The 23,290-nt window shown below is 40.3% G+C and overlaps 1 protein-coding gene across 7 annotated transcripts in view; it reads left to right on the top strand.

Moving 5' to 3' along the window:
• Nucleotides 1-19,185: 19,185 nt before the first annotated feature.
• FANCC (FA complementation group C) overlaps nucleotides 19,186-23,290 on the top strand; it is a 70,295-nt gene continuing 66,190 nt past the window's right edge. For all 7 annotated transcript variants that reach the window (XM_021531148.3, XM_085568121.1, XM_031507467.3 and 4 more), the window contains exon 1: nucleotides 19,186-19,222. The gene's annotated coding sequence lies outside the window, so the exon portion shown is untranslated. The remainder of the gene's footprint in view (nucleotides 19,223-23,290) is intronic.

Raw genomic sequence — 23,290 nt, 5'->3', positions numbered from 1 at the left:
GCATAAGAGCCTAGTGTTCCTACTCAGAGGTGAGGTGATAACTTGCTTTGGGGGATATTTTTTTATAATGTTGATGCTGGCTTTTTGAGTGTTTTTCTATGCAATGTGTGTGTGTCTATGTGTGTGAGTGTGTATGATGGGAAACACGCGAGTGTGTAGTAAGAACTGTGGTTTCAGTGTATGGAATTTGCTACTGGCAAGTTATTTTAGCATTGAGTCCAAGAAAAATACCAGTTAGGCTTATGTTTTTGCATGTGCTTTTTTGTCCTGAAATGTATTAACAGTCTTCCAAAATGCGGGAAGTTGCACCTTGGATTTCACATTTTCCTTGGGGCTGGCATTCCCAGTGCATATTGCTTCATTTTTTGATTCTGCTTTAATTTTTGTTATTTAGCAAAAGGGAACCATAGCAGAAGAGGCTCCAGACAAGTGTTTGTCTTTGGTCTGGGGGCTGACTTCCCTGACTTTCCATGAAGAATTTTCTTCTTCACTGGTCTACACACCATGGGAGTCTCTAGACCTTCTTTCCACACTCCTGTTGTTCGGATTTATTTCTTTGGACTAGAAAGAGGATTAAGCAGAATGGAAGGGTACTGACTTACTGGAAGTGGCCTTGTTAGGTTCCTTATTGTACATGTAATACAAGAAACAGACTTTGAATTGAAGACACTCCACTGTGTCATTTAAAATTATTTTCTCTCAAAGTACCTTTCCCTTTCAGGTCTTCTTTGCATGGATACTTGTAATAACACTTATTTTTTTCCCCGCTGAAATTGTGTGTCAGACCCAGAAGTGGGCTGTGACCCAGCTGATGCTTTTTTCCTGTTCCAGAGAACACACATGCCCTTAATAAGCACCATATTATTTCTCACATGCCATCTGACAGACTAAGTATGTGAAAAAGCAAAGGCTCTGGAAGCCCTTATGAAGGAGCACCGCAGTAAAACTGCTTAGGAAGCCATTGCTTATGGGTCAGCTGGGAATCTGGTTGTTATGCTGGCTTTTTCTAGAGTTTTTTGGCTTTTCTGTGGGAATTTGGGATATGTGCATCTTAGTGGATGTTTTTCAATCCCTGAACTCTGGTCACAGAATTATGGAATGGTTAAGGCTGGAAAAGGTCTCTAAGATAATAAAGTCCAACCAGTAACCCAGCACAACCACGTTCACCACCATGTCCCAGAGTGCCACATCTACCCACCTTTCAAACACTTCCAGGAGTGGTGATGCCACTACCAATAGAGCATCCTATTCCAATGCCTGACTACCCTGTCAATGAAGAAATTTTTCCTAGTATCCAACCTAAACCTCCCCTCGTGCAACTTGAGGCATTTTTCACTTGTCCTGTCTTCTGTTACCTTTGAGAGCAGCTCACCTCCCTACTTTGCTACAATCATTCAGGTAGTTATAGGAGAGCAGTGAGGTCTTTCCTTGCCTTCCTTTACTCCAGGTTAAACAACCCCAGCTCCCTCAGCTGCAACACACAGGACCTGTGCTCCAGACCCTTCACCAGCTCCACTTCCTTTCTTTGGACACATTCCAGCACCTCAATTTCTTCTTGAATTGAGGGGCCCAAAACTGAACACAGAATTCAAGGTGTGGCCTCACCAGCACTGAGTACAGGGGTACAATCACTGCCCTGTCCTGCTGGCCACACTATTGCTGATACTGGGCAGGATGCCACTGGCCTTCTTGGCCACCTGGGCACAGCTGGCTCATGTTCAGTGCCCCCAAGTCCTTTTTTTAGGGTAGTTTTCCAGCCACTCTTCCCCCAGCCTGTAGTCCTTCATGAGGTTGTTGTGGCCAAAGGGCAGGACCCAGCACTTCTCCATGAATCACATACCACTGGCCTCAGCCCATCAATCCAACTTGTCTAGATCCCTCTGCAAAGCCTTCCTGCCCTCTTGCAGATCAACACTCCCACCCAACTTTGTGTTCTCTCAGAACTGACTGGGGGCATTTGATCTCCTCAAATAATTGATAAGGATGTTAAATAGGACTTGGACAGTGTTGGCACTGAGCCCTGGGGAGCCCCACTAGCAACTGTACATCAACTGGATTTAATTCCAGTAACTACAAATATTTGGGCCCAGCCATTCAGCTAGTCTGAATCCAGCAAAGGATACACTCCCTCAGGCCATGCATAACAGGCTGTTCCAGGATAATGCGGTGGGAAATGGCATCAAAATCTTTATTGAAGTCCATGTAGACTACATCTACAGACTTTCTCTCTTCCATTAAGTGGTCACCTGGTCATAGAAGGTGATCAGATTGGTCAAGCAGGATCTGCCTTTCATAAACCCACACTGACTGGGTCTGATCCCTGGGTTATCTTGTGTGTATTTTGCCATATAATGTCACTCAGGATGACCTGCTCCAGGACAGACCCCAAGGTCAAGCTAACAGGTTTGTGGTTCCTTGGAGTCTTCTTCTGACTTCTTGTGGATAGTAAGTGGGTCATATTTGCTAACTTACAGTCAACTGTATCCATTTACCAGTCAGGACCGCTGGTAAATGATAATAAAGTGGCTCCCTGAGAACTTCCACCAGCATCCTCAGAACCCTCAGGTAGACCCCACTCAGCCCCATAGACCTATGTGTGTCCAAGAGGCATTTCAGGTTGTTGATCATTTCCTCCTGGGCTGTGAGGGCTTATTCTGCTCCTGGTCTCTGTCTTTCAGCTCAAGGGCTGAGTAACCTGAGGACAACTGTTCTTGCTATTTAAGTCTGAATCAAAGAAATTAGCCTCTTTTCCTCATCCTTTGTCACTGTGTTTCCCTCTGCATCCAGTTAAGAATGGAGGTTCTCCTTAGATCTCCTCTTGTTGCTGATGTATTTGCAGAAGTATTTTTATTGTCTTTTATGGGATTAGAATCTCATTGGATTTGGCCCTTTTAATTTCCTCACTGCATAACCTCACAACATCCTTCTAGTTCTCCTGAGTTGTCTATTCCTTTTTCCAAAGGTCATAAACTCTCCTTTTTTCCCTGAATTCCATCCAAAACTCTATGTTCAGCCAAGCTGGTCTTCCCTGGCTGCTTGTCAATCAGCATATGGGGACAGCTCCTGTGTTCCTGTGCTTTTAAGATTTCCTTCTTAAGCATGTCCAGCCTTCTTGGACCCCTCTGCTCTTCAGGGCTGCTGCCCAAGGGAGTCTTTCAACCTAAACAGGCTGAACTCTGTCCTCCAGAAGTCCCAGGCATCAGTTCTCCTGTCCCCCTCCTTATATCTCTGAGAACCAAAAACCCCATAATTTTGTGATGGTTGTGCCTAAGATGGCCTCTAGTGATTCCATCACCCATCAACCCTCTCTGTTTGCAAACAGCAGGTCCAGGAGCTGCCATCCCCAGCTGGCTCACACAGCAGCTATGTCAGAAAGTTCTCTGCCAAAAACTCCAGGAACCTTTTAGACTCAGGCATTGTTTGAAGGCAAGACCTCCACAGGGGAAGTAAAGCCTTGCAGTTCATAGAACTGAGAGAAGTAGTCTTGTTGGCAAACTTGGTATATATTCTCTTACTAACCTGCTTCAGTGACATTTTCTCTTCTTTGCTATCATTTTAAAAATAATTTTCAATGACACAAGAAAATCCCCAGATATAAGAGGGGCTAGTGCTGTTCTAGATCCTTTTCTTCTGAAATTCTGCTACAACAAAACCAGGGGCCAGCAACAAAAGCGCATTGGATTTTTTTTTCTCTTTTGCCTATGAGTAGATTCTTTTTTTCAAGATCAAATATGTAATTTTTAGTAGATTTTTTTTAATGAAAAGGATTTAAAAGGCAAATAAGATTTTGTGATTGGATCTATATAGAACATAACCTTACTAAGAATACACAGAAAATTAAAGATGTTATTTAACTTCAGAAATTCTGCTTGCAAATTCATAGATACACATCTATGATCAAAGAACCTTTCTTATCAAGATAGCATCTCAAATATTTGTTTCTATAAAGATTTGATAACAAAGCACTTGTTAAAAACAAGCAGGAAAGAGCCACAATAAAAAAGACTGACACAGTATAACTGAAGCAAGTGAAAAGGGAATTCTGCCTTCCTATAAGTCCCTTCTGGCTTTGGCTTATCCTGTGGCCCTCATCAGTATGATGCAATTTTATTTAGGCACCAAGAGAAGTTCCTAAGTTTTCAGAAGCACTGAGAGCTCAGCTATGGTTTCTCTTGCATGCCCCTTAGTTTCACCCTACAGAGGTAGGAAAGAACTATCAAAGCTTTTTTCTCTTTTATTTCTTGCTATACTTTGTTCCAAAGGAAGTAGATTCTGGAAACATTTGCCATTGTAAATCATGGTTTAAATTTGATACTTGGTCATCTATTTAACTGCTGCTCTGTTTTCAGACTTGCATCCAGTACTGCATAATCAGAAGAACAGAGGGTGCTGTATTATCACTTGAAAATATATAAAAATCATAATGGATAGTGTAACTTACAGTAAAATTACAGTAGTAAATTGTCAGGAAAATACTGATATTAAAGAGTCCTTTATGTTTCAAAATTAAAAGTGGCTACACATCCTATTTATTGTGTTCCATGAATATTTTCCCATTCTTTTATGATTATATCTTACACTAACTGATAAAATCTAAGCCTTTCATCTACCACAGATGCTCCATATTCCAGCAGGCCTTTCATCCAATATGATTGTCTTGAATAGCACTATAGGGTCAGAGCATTTTTGCCAAAGCTTTTTGAGCTGCAACATATATCATAAGGGGGCTCTTTAATTATGATTTCTTTTGCCACTGTAATGGAAAACATAGATTTGTGATCTGTTCCTTACAGGATATGAAACAAAAATGATGCCATCATTATTGGATTAGTTACCTCAGTGCTTTCAGAGATTAACTTGTTATTACATTTTTCTAAATGGCTTATTGCTTCTTTAATACAAATTGATTTTGAGTGGCCCTGAAGTAGAAAATTAATAAAGGGACAAACTGTGTAGTCTTTTAGACGATTAAAAATGTGTGACGCTAAGCTTCATACAATTAAACTTGATTTAAATTCTCTCCTGTATCTTTATTGGTGTTTAAATTCCCTTGTGCATTTCCATGTATATTTATTGGGGTTTAAATTCCTCGTGCACGCATCCGTGCTTAGTAACTCAGTAGGAGGCATTGAGAAAGGATTTTTCTTTAACTAGTTGAGATTTCATGAGCTGAAGTGAATGTGGAAATATGATACACAGAATTTACTGTGTAAATGATCATGTAGCCTGGTCAGGTGTTTACTTCATGATCTTCATATGTATCTCAAAACATGTTGCTGAAAACAGATGTCCACTGGGTCAGCAGAAACACAGCTATGATACTGGTCTTCTTCACAAACCCTCTGATAAAAATGGCATGTCTAGGTACATGCCCATTTAAGCAGTTTGTCATAGCCTGGGAACAATGATGTACAGCACTCCATAGCATACAAAATTTGAAACTGCGTGCTGTTTGCAAGTGGCTGAAAGAAGTCATTCTGCCTCTTTGAAATGTGCAATTTTGTATGCTGCTGTGTACAATAATTTATACACATTCAGTAAGTTTATGCAAAAGCATCTTTGTTAGGTTCTACTATCTTTACAGTACATGAGCTCAAATGAAGAGGAAAATTCCAGGAATAAATAAAAGGAAACTTGCAATCCTATTAAAGAGAATGCATTACTTTACCCATAAAATGTTGCCTCCAAGAAGTGTATACTACCTTCAATAAATCATCTTTCTAAAGAATAAAATGCATGCAAGTAGTTATTCTGGGAATTGTTATTAGTGGCTCTGGTATAGCAGTAAAACACTGTAACTTTGTGTATAGATTTGTTTAATCTTTCGTGGAACCTGATGACATTATCATGTGACATGTACTATGTCAATTGGCTTGACTTCAGACTTGTGAACAGAATTTGGTGGATGTTGCTTACTTGGATCTGCAACTTCTGAATGTTGCTGCAGTGGCTGTATTTTTTTATTAAAATACAGAAATCTGTGGTTGTTTTTCTTGGATATTTACTTGCATTTCCTCCAATTTCCACCTTTTTGCATATAAGAAAACAGAGACACTTGAGTTAGGTCTTCTAAACAGGTGTCAGGTAATGTAGAAATAATAAATGATAAAGTGCAGGATCCCAAAAGATTTTCCTTTTATTTTGATGCAACCTGTTCTGTTCAAGAAAAATACCCTTTCTATCCAGATGAGTGACATCTAAGTATCCTCACAAGGAAAAAAGTCTGTTCATATAAAGAAGAGCTAATTCATGGACCACCCCAGTGAATACAAAAATATTTTCAAAGGTGTGGGGGGCTTTTTGTTTTTTTCCAAGTATTTGTCCACAGGAAGATAAGCTGCATTTTAAAACCTGGGGCAAATCTTTTGCCAGTATACCTCCTGAACATCTGACATGGATTTCAGGACTGAAGCTATCCATTTGAGGAGAAATTTTTGTTCAGTGTAATATGCAACATGTTGGACAATCAGATACTGCTAAATTCAGCTATACATCTGGGGTGCTGATAACTGTGTTTTGGAATAGTGGTTTTATTATTAATTGCCCAGTTGAAAGACTTAAACCATTTGGTGCTTGGACACATTGGAATCCTTTAAGTAAATAGTTTAGTCTTGGCATCCTTTCACTGTAACTGCTGCAATTTATCCAGTTAATGTTGAAGGGGTGGATGTTTCATCTTGAAGCACATTTAGAAGGACAAAATTTGGTTTTATACACACTGTCTCTTACACTAAAAGCACAGATTTTTAAACACTTTATAAAAGTCCATAATTCATGCCCAGCTAAAGGCGGGATTTGCAACTATTTCAGGCTAAGTTGGGAATGCACCCAATTTCTTTGTTGGAGAAACCTGCATTTCTTAGACTGCCTTGAGATCAGGTTAGGAGTCTGACATCACGGACTGCATTCAAATATTGCTATCAGAATTTGGTGACAGAGAAAGCAAATTTAAATTTAAACAGGCAGTACAGTCATTTACTAAGCATACTCCTATATGAATAACAACATATTACAATAAAAATAGTAAAGCTTCAATCCTACAAATCTTTACTAAGTGCTTAACTCTCACAGGACTCCTAAGTCTGTAAAGCTAAGCAAACATGTAACAATTTCCAGGATTTGTGCCTTAGGGCTTTTCTGTATCCTATGAAGCTTCATGAAGGTCAAGTTTGGGATATTTAAAAGCCTTGTTGAGGTCCTGAAATATTTTTGAAAGTAGAAGATACTCATATGCCAGTGGAAATAATTTAAAAATAGGATGGAACACCTATCAGGATCTGTATGTGTATCTACATGTATGGAAAACAAGCAGGTGTACTTCAGCAGAAAAGATACAAGAATTTGTAGTGCAACAGGACATCAACAGGGTTCCTGGAATCATCTTTTACTCTACAGCACAGAGTATCTTAAGCAAATAGTTTCACTGCTGCAATATAGTTTGCCCAGTAAAACTTAAGAAACTTCCCCACCTACTGATAGGAACCCAACAGTGGCTGAAAGGGATGTGTTGATACTTAGTTTTGTCTTATTAAAAGCGGTGAAGTCAAATCCCAAAGCCCTGCTGCTTCCCTCTTACTGTAACCACTCAGGGAGTTAAACTCTGGTGAAATAAATGTCTGTCATTTGACAAGAACAGAACTGGTTTTATGTACTGATAAAGGTGACAAACTTCAGGTAGGTAATTTACTTTCTGAGAAAAGTCAGTACTGAGGTAAAATCTGCAAATATTAGAGAACTGGCAACATAAAGGGCTTTATCTGTACCTGGTCTTGTTTGTATTATGATAGTACAAACATATTATAGGCAGTTAAAAGTAATTTTTTTTAATAACCATACAGAGTGTCTTTTTTTTTAACCTCAGCAGCAATAGCAATTTTTCAATAACAGCATCTTTACTGTGTTTTGTTTTTTAAAATCTGAATATTACAAAAATATAAACCCATGTGCAGATGACTGTTCTGAAAGATATCTGACCTATCAGATATGTAAGTTTCAAGACTTATTTTATAAAGCTTAAATCAACTCATGGTTTATTCTTAACTGTGCCCATCTCCACTTCTGAGCAGGAATAATTCTACTGAATGCTCCTATTCCATACCAGCAAATCAATTCCAAATGTATTTTCTTTACTTCATCTTTTGCTACTACACTGTCTCCCCAGAAGATGTTTTAAATTGAACTATTTATTATTTATAGGCTCTTGTTAAAAACCGTAAAACTCTGCCTGTGTTAAATTTTCATTCTGGCCAGCTGGTATTCTGATCCTGTCTTTGTGCAACCACACTAGATTCTTAGGAGAAGATTAATTACTTATTTCTTGGGGAATAAATGCTTATATCAGAGACTTTGTTTCCTTGGTAGGCAAAAAGATGCCAGATTTGCCAGCAGATGTGAAAGGCTAATCAGGTAAACTGATATGAAATTATTTTTCATAATAAGGATAATTAAAAGTGTATGAATGGAATGCTGAGAGGTGACTCAAATAATTGACTGGTTAATGTTAAGAAGGTGTAAATTCTCCAGAAAAGCCCTGTGCATACCAGCTGAAAATGCAACCTATGAAATAAATCCATCTGCCTACATTTGTTTTAACAGTAATACTGACCTTGGAGCAAGGTATTTCCGAAGGATTTTTAATGACCAGCTGGAGTTAATAGCCTCTGGCTGTACCTCAGGCTTTAAACTCAGCCTAGCAAGCCATTAATTCCTAGGAAATGCTCTGTTCCTTGGTTGTTACTGCCTAACAGCATGACAACCTAGACTGTAAATAGCTCTTAGCAGAGAACATTATATTCTTAAATGCACACAGAACCTTCCTTCAGAAAAGACTCTAAACTATTTACAAGGTGAGGGTTCTGAAAAAGAAGGTAAGCAGAAATTATTGTATCGCTGGGAACATAGGGTTTAATGATGGACAGGTCTAAGCAGATGAATATTCCCAGTATGTCTCTGAGAAATTAGACACCCTTATGGCTGTGTCATCACCCACTGCTGGTGTTTCTGGCTGTAGGCTAGGGAAGCATCAGCATTACCCTCTTGTACTGCTGGCTGTTTGCCAACGCAGTTCAGGTTTTGTGGACATTTATTAGTCTTCTGGGGAAATACATCAAATGTCTGCAAATGTCTGTCACCAGAGAACCAGAATGGCAAAGAAGAAAAAAAGTAAGTTGTTTGTGATTAAGTCTTTTTGTGTACATACAACATCTAATACATCTCAGGCAATAGAGCCTTATCTGCAGTGATTGCTTGCTGCAGGTGAGGAAAATGTGATTACTGAAAAGGATGAGCCAAACAAAATAATTTTTGATTGCTGCCATGTCTTCAAAAACATCTGCAGTGACATTAGTACGTATGACATTAGTAAGTATGAAGAGTAAGACTCAGTGACTGATAAACCAGAGGAAGCAGTTCTCTGGAAGCCAAAGTTTCTAGCTTATTCTGTAACACCAACATGGTCAGACTAGCACATTAAGGCCATTTCCCATTCAAGCACAAGCACTGGTGAGGTGCCAAGGAATTTAGTCGTGATGCTGAGAAACTGTAAGCTCATGTTTAGCAGCATGCACATCAGTTGCACTTGCCAAGTACTCTGCCTAGCCTTAAGCACAGGACCTAAGGCTTTGCCAGGCTATTAGAAAAGGCTGTGCAGAAGGCTTTGCTAAGTGTGCAGCTACACTACACAGAAACACAGAGCTTCTAGAGCCTGAAATGTATTCATAACAACCCACTGCTAAACCCGTCTGTTTCAAATTTGTGCATGAGAGGAGACTAATACTACAGATTTGTAACAGTGCTAAATATAATATGATAAATACCTTTTGTCACATGTTGGTTAAGGAATTTTATAATGTGGATATGAATAAAAACCAGTGATGAGCATAAAACTACTAGAGAAATCAACCTCAAAAGCTACAGAGAAATAATTCAGTGGTATTCTGATAAAGAATATTTTGCAGCATTGATCTTTCTAATTTTATCATCATTTGTAACTGGCCTACTATGAATTTTGTACGTCAAACATGGTTACAAGTTATCTGAACAAGCACTAATACATTTTATTATAATTCTAAATAGAGTGCTGCTGAAGCTAGCAAAATGACAGTTAGAAATCTGTTTTTCATTTATTGCAGACTTTCTGAAAATACCTCTTGTGCTTTCTCCCTGTTGTTTCTTAATTAGACTCTCTTTATCCCATGACAAACAGGTATCACACTATTATCCAGACATAAATCATATGTGTTTTCAGTTCCCATTCATGTGCTGGCACAACTCAGAGCAGCACTAAATCATGTCCATTTCTGATTCCTCTTAGTGGTACAGAGCAGCCATAACTGAACAGAGTGCCTGGCAAAGTGTGAATCATCAGGATGTCAGCAGCATAAGAGCAGCTCTGACAAGAGGCACATGATCTTGCTGATGGAGCTTTTGCTGCACCCTCCTTACACCTTGAGACAAAAAATCCAGATAGGGTCAAACTCCCTATCTTCTCATCCTTTGGGCCATCTGCTCCCATGTACACCTTGGGTCTTACCCTGTGGCATAGAGAAGGATTTTTGAGAGGTAGTAAGTAATGCCACAGCTCCCATATAGGTTTTGAATATTGAGGACGCTGGAAACACTGAAAATAGATAATGTCTCCCTAACTAATTTAGTTACTTGTTTTACATGTTGCATTTCACATGTTGTAATATGTAGCCACAAATGATCAGGTTTAGAACATTTCACTGCTGTATCGCATATCACAGAATCATAGAATAAGCTCAGTTGGAAGGGACCCACAAGGATCATTGAGTCAAACTCCTGACCATCCTGACCCCATCCCCGAGTCACACCATGTGCCTGAGAACATTGCCCTAATGCTCTAGAATTCTGTCAGGCCAGTGCTGTGACCACTGCCCTGGGGATCCTGTTCTAGTGTCCAATCACCCTTCTGGGGGAAGAACCTTTCTCTTCTTAGGTTGGAAGAATGCACAACCTAAATGTCCCCTGGCACAACTTCAGGCCATTCCCTGGGGTTCTGTCACTGGGCACCAGAGAGAAGAGATCAGTGTCCGCCCCTTCACTTCCCCTTTTGAGGAAGCTGTAACTGCACTGAGGTCTGTCCTCAGTCTCCTCTTCATGCTGAACAGACCAGGTGACCTCAGCCACTCATACAGATTCCTCCAAAGGCCCTTCACCATCCTTATGGCCCTCCTCTGGATGCTCTCTAACAAGCTAAATGTCTTTTCGTTATTGTGGCATTCAAAACCAGTAAATACACTAAGAAAACAAATGGAAGGCTTCTTACATTCTAGGTACTTGCCCAGTGTCACTTAAAGTTTTCTTCTAAGTTACTAAAGTTGCTTTAATTTTTTTTCTTTACATTACGGCCTTATTTAGTCCTTGGAAAAGTCAAGGATTAATGACTTTCTAGAAACCACAAACACAAATAATAAAGATTCAGAGCAACCAGGCTTCTTTAGTCCTATCATTTGAGTGTATTTTTTTTATTTATAATAATTTTTATACTTGCTTTTTAAATCCTATTCCTTAGTCCCCATTTCTACAACATTTTACAATGCCAGTATTACGTTGCTCATTTACTAGATGGAGAAAAATGGCCACTTGGAGGAAGGGAATTCAGCTACATATCATGTTTGATATCATATTATTTCATGACAAAAATTATTTTGTGAGATCAAATATAAAAGAACATCTAATGGTATTGTAGCTGCTGTCAGAGATTTTTTATGTCCTATGAAATGAAATAAATATGTAAAGGTAAGGAAATACATAGTTAAATCTCACATTTGAGCTAAAGCTCTTAAGCAAACTTCAGGGGACACCTCTGAGAGATAACATGGAAAACGAGGAATGTGACATTGTGCGTGCAAGAGAAACAGGGGGATGCAACTCTTTCCAAAATTAATAAAATATTTTACAGAGCAACAAACTCTATGCCTTAAACTTAGGATTGCATGAACAGCCTTATGAGCTTTTGGGCTCCTACTCTGTAATTTTTAATACAGTAAGATTTATTTTATAGATGACAATAACTTGGCATTGTGATGTTCAGATTTAGATTAATTCAACACAATTTTAAAAACTTATTTATTTGCAGTTTACAGAGGCATACTCTCAGTCTTTTCTTCAACATAATACAATATTTATTTTGCTATTTCATTTTGCATGATGCATCTGTGTACATACCTTTCATTTATAGAGGTATTTGAAAAAATATTTTCCAACCAGGCTTTATGTGGTCTGTACAAAGCTGTATAAAGCTCTTTTGAACAGTATGAATTATATTAATGCAAATGATTATCAGTTGTGAATAAGATTTGGTGTATTAGACTATAGATAATTTAAAGGTGGCCCAATGTAAATATTCAGTTAATGATGCAAGAAATTAAGGGAACAAAGGAACACTGTACTAATGAGAGAATGATAGGAAACAAATTGGTATTTCATTGGAGATGTCATAAGGAAGGGATTAAATCTGAAGATAAACAAGGTTAAAGAAAGGTTAATACGAATAAAGGAAGAATGATTGCTAAAATAACTGAAAGGAGATTTATGAAAGCATGCATTCCACCAACTTGCAAATATGAATACTGCAGGCAAATGAGTGTGAATGACAAACTGTTTAAAGAAGGAGTGAAGGCAATGGAATATTAGAGTTATACTTCTTTGGGGAGGTCAAAGAAGCATGATGTTGCAGTGTCCAACAGGCTAAATAAAGGAATGAGAAATACAAGGTTTTCAGTTAATGTACAGAGACTCGTGGCGGGGAGGAGAAAGTTGGCAATTCACAAACTGCTGATCTTATTTTCTGTTCTTATTTTCCTGAAAAAGCTGTTTCAGCAGCTTTTTGATTAACACTGGAATAATTCCACGGACTTCTCAATACTATTTTGGTAGCTAATTTAGGCAACTTACTCAATAAGTGATCTTTTGCTACTTTTGATACTTAAATGGAGATCTTTTCCATTTTGAAGGGATCCCAACTGAGGGATTTTTTTTTTTTTTTTTGTGAGGTAGTGGTCTGCAATATTGAAAACATGTAATTTATAAAAGCATAAAGGCTACAGTTGTAGACTGGCCAATGTTGCTGTGAACAAATGATCACATACAACATTCAGCAAACACAGAAAAATGCAGACCATAAGGATGATTCTTCTTAACTGGTTAGCTAACAATGCCTGAATGAGATTGGTTTAAAACCAAAAAGAAGTATATTCTCACTGTCTCTCCATTCAGCCTTTTTTTCCTATGTTCTTTGGCCTTTTTTTTTTTTTTAATAGCTAAGTCATCACAGTACTATGGTGGAAATTCATGTAAATATTAGTAATTTTTTCACTGTCATCTGATGTATCACATTTTTGTTTATGTGTTGGATTTGTTTGGTTTTGGCAGAGACATAGGTTTGGCAAAACTTATAGATGAAGAAGCATTCTCTTGTTTAAAGCAAAACTATGTTAGTGTGGCAACTGTGCTTCCATTTTTAACAGAAGCATTTAATCCATATGATAAAATGCAGTTAGAGAGAAATTTATTCTCTTAAAAGCTTTTATTTCCTCCTTTTATTCTTACATTTGTCTTATATTCCATGGACAATGAGTATCTTGCTGCATTTTTAGTATATTTCTAGTACCTTTAGTAAACTTCTGTATTGAACGGAATTAGAACTTAAAAGCTGTTTTGCTTGCAGTATTTTACAGTGTTGTGGGCTTGTTTGAAACTTCAGTTTCAAGTAGTGACCAGCTTTCTCATACTTTTAAACTGTGAAGAAAAATGAATTTATTGAGATTTACTTGCTTAATTTGAAAATATCACCAGTAACAATAAGGTTTGCAAAGGAAAAAGCTAAAGACTTTCAGTGTGTAATATCTTTCAGTTCACTGATTTGAGTTCACATACTTTAGGATAGTAACTTCATTTTGTAAGATTCAATGCTTCATAACTTATAATGAGTTTGAATAATAATGGAATTCATGAAAGAATATGAAGTTTTGTAGCTCCATACCAATTCTCAAAAGGCAGTTTCCAATATCTCTGACCCTCTGAAAATTGGTTCAAGCATATTGATCATATTTTGCTGACTTTTTATTATGGCTCCTGCTTGCTGCCAGTAAAAACAGCATTTCCTTTTTTATTATCTTAAAATTTGGTTAAGCGTCACAGGTTCTAGAATGTGTAAACACCTCTTTTAGTTAAGGAGAATATTTTATATAAAGCAGGAAGGAATATAGTCACACACATGAAACTGAAATGCTCACTGGAGTATGAAATACTGTTAATAGCTGTCTGTAAGAGAACAGGTCAAGGCAAAGTCACTAACTTTCCATCCTGTCGGAGGTGTTTCATGCTTCTTCTGCATATATTATAGCAACTTGTTAGAATATCAATAAGGAATACCACAGAAATTACTAAGCTCTCTGCTTACTATGTACTGCGCTTGATTCTGTGGAACAAACTTTGGAAATGCTCTCCAGTATTCAAGGGTTCAGCAGGACACAATAGCAGCAGGACATCATGAAAGATTTTTTAAAATTTTTATTGTCTCAGTGTCTTGAGAATTATTGATGTAACTCATGCTTTCTTTGTATAGGACCTGCTGTAAGTTCAGACAGGTACAGGGAAAGGATTTATTTTCAGGATTATTTTCCACAAGAAAATTTACAAACTTTAAATAGAAACATAATGACCAACCTAAACACTTCAGCTTCTCTAATAACATTTTGGAAAGATACATAATAAGACAAATAATGAAAAACTTGACTGTTTCAAGATTAGCTAAGTGATTGATAGATGGTACAATTTCCAAATTTTATCCTTGTGACTATGTTTTATACCAGTCTGAGAAATAAGTGGTCAGCCTTAAAAGGAGAACTCCTAGGAGAACTCCTCAGGTTCTGGTTTAAGGAACATTTAACAGCACTGGTCGGTTCAGAGCCAATTTTTTTGAATCCTTCAGAGGCTCCTCAGCTGAAGAGTTAATGGTGTTTGCATTAAGAAGAAATCAAACATATTAATCTATCCCTTGGGATACAGAACAGAGAAAATGTTCCTGTCCTGCTCAGGAGGTAGTAAACATCCCCAGAATGTCAAATCAACAGGAGCTATGTTCCAAATCAATGAAAAATAAAAAAAAGGAGAGATAAAATTATTCCAGTGTGAACATACTGTGTGGCATGCACTGCTCACTCACAGGATTTGCAGACTCTGATGCCTCCAAGAAGCAACTCCCTTCTTCTTACTGAAGACAGTTTCATTAATGGAAAAGCATAAGCAACCATGAAATTATACTGCATATCAAATGGGAGATACAGGAGAAAATGAACACCTAGAACTCATGGAAGACAACATGCCCAACTATTCAGCTAACAGCTGCCCAAAATACAGTATTTTAGTGGTATTTAGTATTTTATTATAGTATCAGAGTATTTTTAGTATTTTAATTTTCAAATATATAATCAGCATCTAGAAATGTCACATCTGCCTATTCAGAAATAGTGGCTAGCAAACAGTAACACACTAGAATCTATTGATGACTTGTTACACACTGTGGTCTTCTCTGGAAGTCTCTTGAATATGATTTATGCTTTGCTTGCCACTGCAGTGGTCATGTAGTTCCTCCATCCCCTCTGTAAAGGACAACAATATGGCTGCAGCATTTACCTCAGCTCTTTGTTATCTTGTACCAACCATCTTGAGCTAGCCACAGATCTACATGAAGGTATGTGCTCAGCTAAGGGGTCTGGGGGCATTTTGCTTGGTACTTGTCTGTTGCATAGAGCAGTATCTGTAGCTAATCATTACGATGTGCCTAAAATATATTACGTATGTGGTGGCCATATGCATTGATAATTATATTTACCATGCACCCTTGTGTGCCTCACCTGCAGTTCATCCCATTGGTCTAACATTCCAAACTTATGAAAAGCTTCAAACAGCTGGGACTTTTCCTTTTTTTTTTTTTTCCTTCCCTCTCTCCCTTTTTCCCCTCAAGCTTGTCAAATATATATTTCTTTCTCTTCCCCTAACAGAGGCATTTTTTCCTACCAAATTAATACTGGCCAAAAGATCAAATGTAGATATTTTACTGTGAACCGAAGTATAGTATCTGCTGTGTCTCCTCAAAATGCAAAGCTTAATGAGGGGCTTTTGCAACATACATTGGGGAAGAGGAGATTGCTAGGATTCTGAGAGACCAGCCAGGAATTCTCTGGTATGTGGAATATCCTTTCTGAAATATTCAGGGTTTGAAGTCATGGAATTCTTATTTATCGCAGTACTATTTCTGGTGACTTAGTAGTTTCAAATATTATTTCTAAGTGTCAGAGATTTACTATTAGTAATTCTCTAAGGCAACTGTATTAGCTCTATATGTCATAGGATCTGTTATTAAAGATCAAGGCTAAAGAAATAGTCCACATAATATTTTTTAACCTCAAATGTTTTGCATTTGTTAAAAGTGGGAGTGGCAAACTCCATACAGACTGTCTGAAGTAATATAACATTTGTATTGGCATTCACTTGATTTGTTGTACCTATTTCATTATTCTTATCATTGCCACTTTTTTTTTTACTATTTAAAATTAGGGTGCTTTGAAGGTAATATTATCAAGTTCTTTCCACCTACTGGAGTTTATTTATATTAGTAGTTTACTTTCGTATTTGTTTTTTATTTGCTCCTTTTTTTTTCTTATTTGCTCCTATTTGCCTATTATACCCTTTCCCATGACTTTCTTAAATGCTCTAGCGTGGCTTTTTTTTTAAATTCCTGGGTTTATTTTTTACAGTTCCTTGTATATTACAGTGATCTTTAGCCATATATTCAGCTGTGCATAAGAACTTTTAGTGCGGTTGACTTGTTGAGCAGCAAACAAAATTGTCTAAGTTGATGGTGTAAGCATCAGGCTGAGTAACAAAGGCAGCTTTTTGCTACTCTGACTATGGGACAGAAATACACTTTGGACAACTCTGGAATATGTTCAATCAGGAACGTGAAAAATGATGTTATCAAACTTTTTCCACTCAAGCTTCTTCCAGTGTACCAGAAACATAAAAAGTGTCATGAATGAAACAACTAATAATGCTGACATTTAAGAAAGTGTTAATACAATTCATGTTAGAAAACAAATACAAATTCTTCCATGTTTTCACTTGACAAAAAAGAGGAGTAGAATGATTAAAAGAGTTATGAACTGGACTCACTGTGTGATTATGGGTATTACATAAAAAGCTCTGAGTTGTGGTCTGCAAAAGTGTTGGATGTATGGGAAACATTCCTGACAGTTTGTCTTGATGGGTTGCCTGATGACCAGTTGCTGTTTCCCAAGAAAAAACTTTGAAACTTTCACAAACAAGCCTTTAATTCATCAGGTGTTTTTGATTTGGTAGGATGAAATGTAAAAAAGTAATTTAAGTAATGCATGGGGATTTTACTATATGGGTAGGTTGAATTTGCTTTTGTACTGATAGGGATGTCTCATTTTATAGAAAATTGAAAGCAGTGGTGATCAAAACAGAGGCAACCTCTAAAAAAGAAAAAAAGAAAGCATGCAAGAATGCAAAAATATGAAAGCTGAATGGGTCTTAGGAGTTTGAACATCAGCTGGTCTTATAAAATTGTGAAAATAAAAAAGCAATTTAACTTCAGGAGCCGTGGTTATTATATGTTCCTGCAGACTTTAAATCTTGGATACAAGCCCAATACAAACTAGCCTATAATTCAGACTAATGGTGTCATTGCAATTTAATTTAAAATCCATATGAAAAGTAACAATTCAACATAGGTAAAAGACAGAGTTTTGCCTTAGTGACTTTGTTCTTTCTTTCTTTCTGGTTTGTTTTTCCATTGGTAGGAATGTAATGAGTGCTTTACTATCCAGTTACTTCAAGGAGGAAATAAGGACAAGGTGGTGTAAGAATACATATTTGGAGAAAGATGCTAGGAAGATGCTGACAGCTTCTCAAAAAGACATAGTAATAGAATAGTATAGAAATAGAAGAACAACTTCCCACCAGCTCTATTTTGCAAATAGTGAACATGGAGACAAAACCAGGCAGAAGTCAGAGAACTATGACGGCAAATAGGAGAAGGAGCTGAGTAGATGAGCTGAAGAGGAAGAATGAGAGGAAGAGAATTAAGTATGACTGTGTAAGTGGGCTAGGGAGTGATGAGCAAAAATGCACCAAGTAGTCAGGTTGTGTAGCATTTGTATTTTCAGCAGGATTGTTTTGAGGACCAGTGTCAGAGTACAAGTCTGACATATTAGTTTTATTACTAATAAAGCTAATATTAGTTTTATTACTAATGCTTTATAACTAACTGAGGGACAGTAGGGTTCACCCTGTCTATATTGCTCATTTTGGCACCAACACAAATCAGTAAATTGAATATTTATTTCCAACCCTAAGTTTATTCAAAACAAAATTTCTTATTTACTCCACGTCTGTACTCATACTGATAGCATTTTTTTTTACAGGGACACAAGGACCTTCTGTGCTCAGAAAACTGCAAAGAAGCAAAAGTTTAAACACGTTTCGCACTTAGCCTTACCGAAAGTGGCAAAGCTGAAGGGTTTTATTCATACATAGTCATACAGTCAGAGCCAGGACAAAGACTGTGGGTAGGCACCTTGGCCTGGCCAGCGTTCAGAGCGTGGTGGCTGAGGAGGAATAACCCGCAGCGGGGCTGCCATGTGCCGCCACCTCGGTTTCCCTGCGGATCCGCTCCTGAGCTGAGCGCAGGGTCACGCTGGCTTTGCCCATGTCACTGCTCACCCAGAGCAGCCAGCCCAGCTGCGCCAGGGACCCCCGGGCACGCACTGGCCCTGGAGCCCCACGGGGCTCCCGCCCCAGCCCCGGCTCCTGAGCCCTGTGTTTGAGGCAGGATGCCAAGCGTGCGCGGCTGGGCTAGCTGAGTCACAACCAAGGAACCGCAGAATATCCTGAGTTGGAAGGGACCCACAAGGACCATGGAGGACACCCGCAAGAGTCACACCACGTGCCTGAGAGCACTGTCCAAACTCTAACTCAGGCTCAGTGCCAGCAGGCGCGCTGCAGCGCCAGCCGGGCTTTGCGGAAGAGCGCAGCCCGGCCCCGCCCCGCCGCACGGCCCCTCACGCCGCCCCCGCCCGCCGAGGCCGGCGGCCCCGCCCCGCCCTCCGCGCAGGCGCAGCGCAGGCGGCGGGCGGCGCGCGCGAAAGCGCCGACGGTGCGGCGGGCGGGCGCGGTAAGCGCGGGGCGGCACGGAGCGGAGCGGAGCGGGGCGGGAGCTCCGCCGGACCGGGGCAGCGCTGAGGGGAGCGGCGGCTTCTCTCCCGTCCTGCCCCGCTGCCGTGGTCGCGGGCCGGGGGCTGTCGTGCCGGGAAGGGGATGCGCTAGTGCGGATCATCCGCCGGGCTCCGCGCCCTCCCCTCCCGCCCTCAGCTGCAGCTAGCGGCGACGAGCCCGCCCGGGAAGGGGTGACACGGGCAGCGAGGCGCCGGGCCGGCCCTCCGTGAGGCTTTGAGGTCGGCAGAGGAAGGGAAGGTGGCCGTGGCGGCGGGGGCCTGCTGCTGCCCGAGCTGCGGCGTCCTCCCTGCTGCGGTCCGAGCCGTGTCCGAGCCGTGTCCGAGCCGTGTCCGTGCGGTGTCCGAGCCGTGTCCGTGCGGTGTCCGAGCCGTGTCCGTGCGGTGTCCGTGCGGTGTCCGAGCCGTGTCCGTGCGGTGTCCGTGCGGTGCCCGTGCCGTGTCCGTGCGGTGTCCGAGCCGTGTCCGAGCCGTGTCCGTGCCGTGTCCGTGCGGTGTCCGTGCGGTGCCCGTGCCGTGTCCGAGCCGTGTCCGAGCCGTGTCCGAGCCGTGTCCGTGCGGTGTCCGTGCGGTGTCCGTGCGGTGCCCGTGCCGTGTCCGTGCGGTGTCCGAGCCGTGTCCGAGCCGTGTCCGTGCCGTGTCCGTGCGGTGTCCGTGCCGTGTCCGAGCCGTGTCCGTGCCGTGTCCGAGCCGTGTCCGAGCCGTGTCCGTGCCGTGTCCGAGCCGTGTCCGAGCCGTGTCCGAGCCGTGTCCGAGCCGTGTCCGAGCCGTGTCCGTGCGGTGTCCGAGCCGTGTCCGAGCCGTGTCCGTGCGGTGTCCGAGCCGTGTCCGAGCCGTGTCCGTGCCTGGCGCTCAGCGCTTCCAGGGGTCAGGCATCCCCGGCTTCTTTGGGCAGCCTGTGCCAGTGCCTCACCACTCTCTGGGCGAAGTTTCTTCCTAACATTTAGCTTAAACTTACTCTGACGCTATTCCCCTTTACGCTATCACTACATGCCCCTGTGAAAAGTCCATGTCCAGCCCTGTATTCACCGTGTAGGTACTGTCTGCGAACATCTGCAAAGAGAGTCAACATCTGTGCTGTGTCTTGCTATTCCCCCATCTTCTAGGGGAGGAAATAGTGACAAAAAGTCATTTTGTGACACATGTGTGCAAGATCGGTGCAACAATACACGGATACCTTCCTAAATGGTTGATAGGTGGAGGGGGATTTGTTTCTGATTCAACAGACTTTGGCAAGCTCTTTTACTGTGCAATTTGACACAGGCATCTGCTGTGGTGGAGGAACTCCAGCAGAGTAGGCTTTTAAGGAATACTGTCAAAAAATGTAGATGGCTTTTATTTTAACTAAAGATTAGGGAAGTCATGTCCCATAAGTGCTGGGAGAATTTGACATTTCAAGTTCTGGGTTTGATTCACAAATGTAGGTCATTAAATTTCCACTCCTCTCAAAAATATTCCAAATGCCCATTTTTCATGTGGGAGAATAACTAAAATAATTAAAATGGGATAATACTCTCTCTCTGAGTGAAGAATCCTTTAGGTAAAAATACTGTAATGTAACAGTCTAGTGACGGGCTTTTGAAAACTAGGAGAATCTTCAGAATTTGGGATTTATTTTCTGATATGTAATTAAAGGATCTGAAGCTGTCCCTCATCTCTTGTGAAAAGAAGGCCTTATTGTCTGTGCCCAATAAATTAATTCAGTTTATGTTCTGAGTTACATTCATTACTTGCTCCATTATTTGGGTTTATGCTCATCTCCCCTTCTTAGCTCAAGACTGAAAACTTGTGTTGGAAGAATTGATGTTTGAAGTGGGGGTGGAGGCATTGTGGCAGGCGTGGCGTGAGGTGCTGCCAAACCTATGGAAATGTTGGATTTTGGTGTTGCTGGGAGGGCCTCGGGTGCCTTTGGCATGGTGGGGCAGCTCACTGCAGGGCTGGGCCCCTCTGCCAGGACTTGACTCCAGGGGACATGGCACTGGGAAAAGCTGAGTTGGAAACAGATCTCGGAGGTTACCTTATTGCTTATAGGCATGGTTCCAGTTTTGGTAATAACTGCTGTGATTTTTTTCTTTGTATTCTCAGGAGGTGAGATGTGTGTGATTCTGTCTCTCCATGTCTTTGGCTACAAAAGATTGAACATGGTAATTTTAACCAAGGTTGAAAGCAGGATTTTGGTGGTTCTATTCCTATATATATATTCTAAAATTTGAAGGGAGAGTCAAAGAGAAAGACTGATAGTCGCCATATTTTTGGGCAGGAGTTCTTCAGGACTGGATCACCTCCCTTGCAAAGACAGGCAGAGAAGATTGGGACTGTTCAGCTTGAAGAAGAGAAAGTTGTGCAGAGAACTCCTGGCCACCTTCCAGTATCTGAAGGGGGCCTGCAGGGAAGCTGGAGAGGCACTCTTCATTAGGAACTGTAGTGATAAGACAAGGGGCAAAGGGTTCAGACTGAAGGAGGGGAACTTCGGGTTGTATGTTAGGAAGAAATTATTTCCTGTGAGTGTGGTGAGACACTGGAAGAGGCTGCCCAGGGAGGCTCTGGGTGCCCCATCCCTGGTAGTTTTCTAGGCCAGGCTGTGTAAGTCCTTGAGCAACCTGGTCTAGTGGGTGATGTCCCTGCCTGTGGCAGGGAGGGTTGGGACTAGATGATCTGTCAGGTCCATTCCACCTCCGTAACACTGTATGATTCTGTGATTCCATCTGGTCAGCACATGCGTATGGACCAGTGGGGTGGGTGCACATGAAATTAAGCACAGGACACCATGGGTAAAGTGTCATAAGGGACACTGGTGTAGTTGGGGTGATGTTATGAGGAGTTGCAGCAACGAAAGATACCCCTTTGAAGGCACTGGACACAGTTGTTCCATCAGTGGAAAAGTCTTGGGTGCTCAATGTACTTTTAAACTATAATTTCTTTTTCCATAAGGCTTATGTTTCAGAGAAACATACCCTGCCCTACCATTGTGAAGGTGCTGCTTTTGGCAAAGATGTTTTTCAAAAGACATTTGGGTGGAGGATTTTGAGAAGGGTGACAGAGATGGGTGAAACAAGTTTTTCCTGAAGCAAGCACTCAGAAAATGTTAGAATCCTTTGATGTACATGGAATAATTGTTGGCATTTGCAGGAAGATGTATATATTGCATGAAATTGTTCCCCAGAAGAAATCTTCAGTCTTTGATTTATCAGATGATTTTTTAAAAAATTATTTTTATGAATGCAGCATATTTTGTAGCCAACTTGAGCTAAACAATGCAGAAAAGCATGCTAGATTTTAAAGATCTTGCTACATGTATAAGTGGTAGGACAGCTCTCAAAAATCAAATCTTAAATGATTCAACTTTCACCAAGAAGGGTATTCCCAGACAATGTTTTTTGGTTAATGCTATAATAAATTGTTGTCATTGTTAATGTTATTAAAATGAAGACAGTGGTAATACTCATTAAAAATCTGTAACTCCTTTCATGCAGCTTTGAGAATTAGAAAATTCTTTGTGTTTGAGACTTGGTGGCACATACCACCAGTTCCCCAGAGCATTGTAGGATCATGCAGTTAGTCTCCTTTCTAAGTTACAGGAATGTATATTATGTTAAATGTTATGGAGGTGCAAAATCCTCTTTATTAGTATTATATTAATCATAAACTCATTAAACATACATAATAAATTATAAAGAGAAATCTGGATTATTTCTATTAACAATTGCAATTTACTCTTCTGAATTTTGTAAGTTTTGATTGCAGCATCTTTAACATTTGTTTAAGAATGCTTTTACTTTGTGTAATAGTAAAGGGTGGACCCATGTCAGATGCTGTTTGTGAGAGATTTCTGTTAATTTTTAACTGTCAGCCTTGCAGAGGGTTGTAGGGTTGTGACATAGTACTTCTCTATGCATTTTTAACTTCCAATAGAAATTATGTTTCTAAGCAATACTGTGAGCTGTGGGTTCATAATTTTACTAGTGATGAGTTGTACAGATATTACTGGACACAGTCAAAAGACACATTAC

Source organism: Lonchura striata, chromosome Z, assembly GCF_050655825.1.
Source record: "Lonchura striata isolate lonStrDom1 chromosome Z, ASM5065582v1, whole genome shotgun sequence".
NCBI classification, from domain to species: Eukaryota; Metazoa; Chordata; class Aves; order Passeriformes; family Estrildidae; genus Lonchura; species Lonchura striata.
The sequence above is the reverse complement of the archived record's forward strand: the minus strand, read 5'-3'. Positions and strand labels throughout refer to the sequence as shown.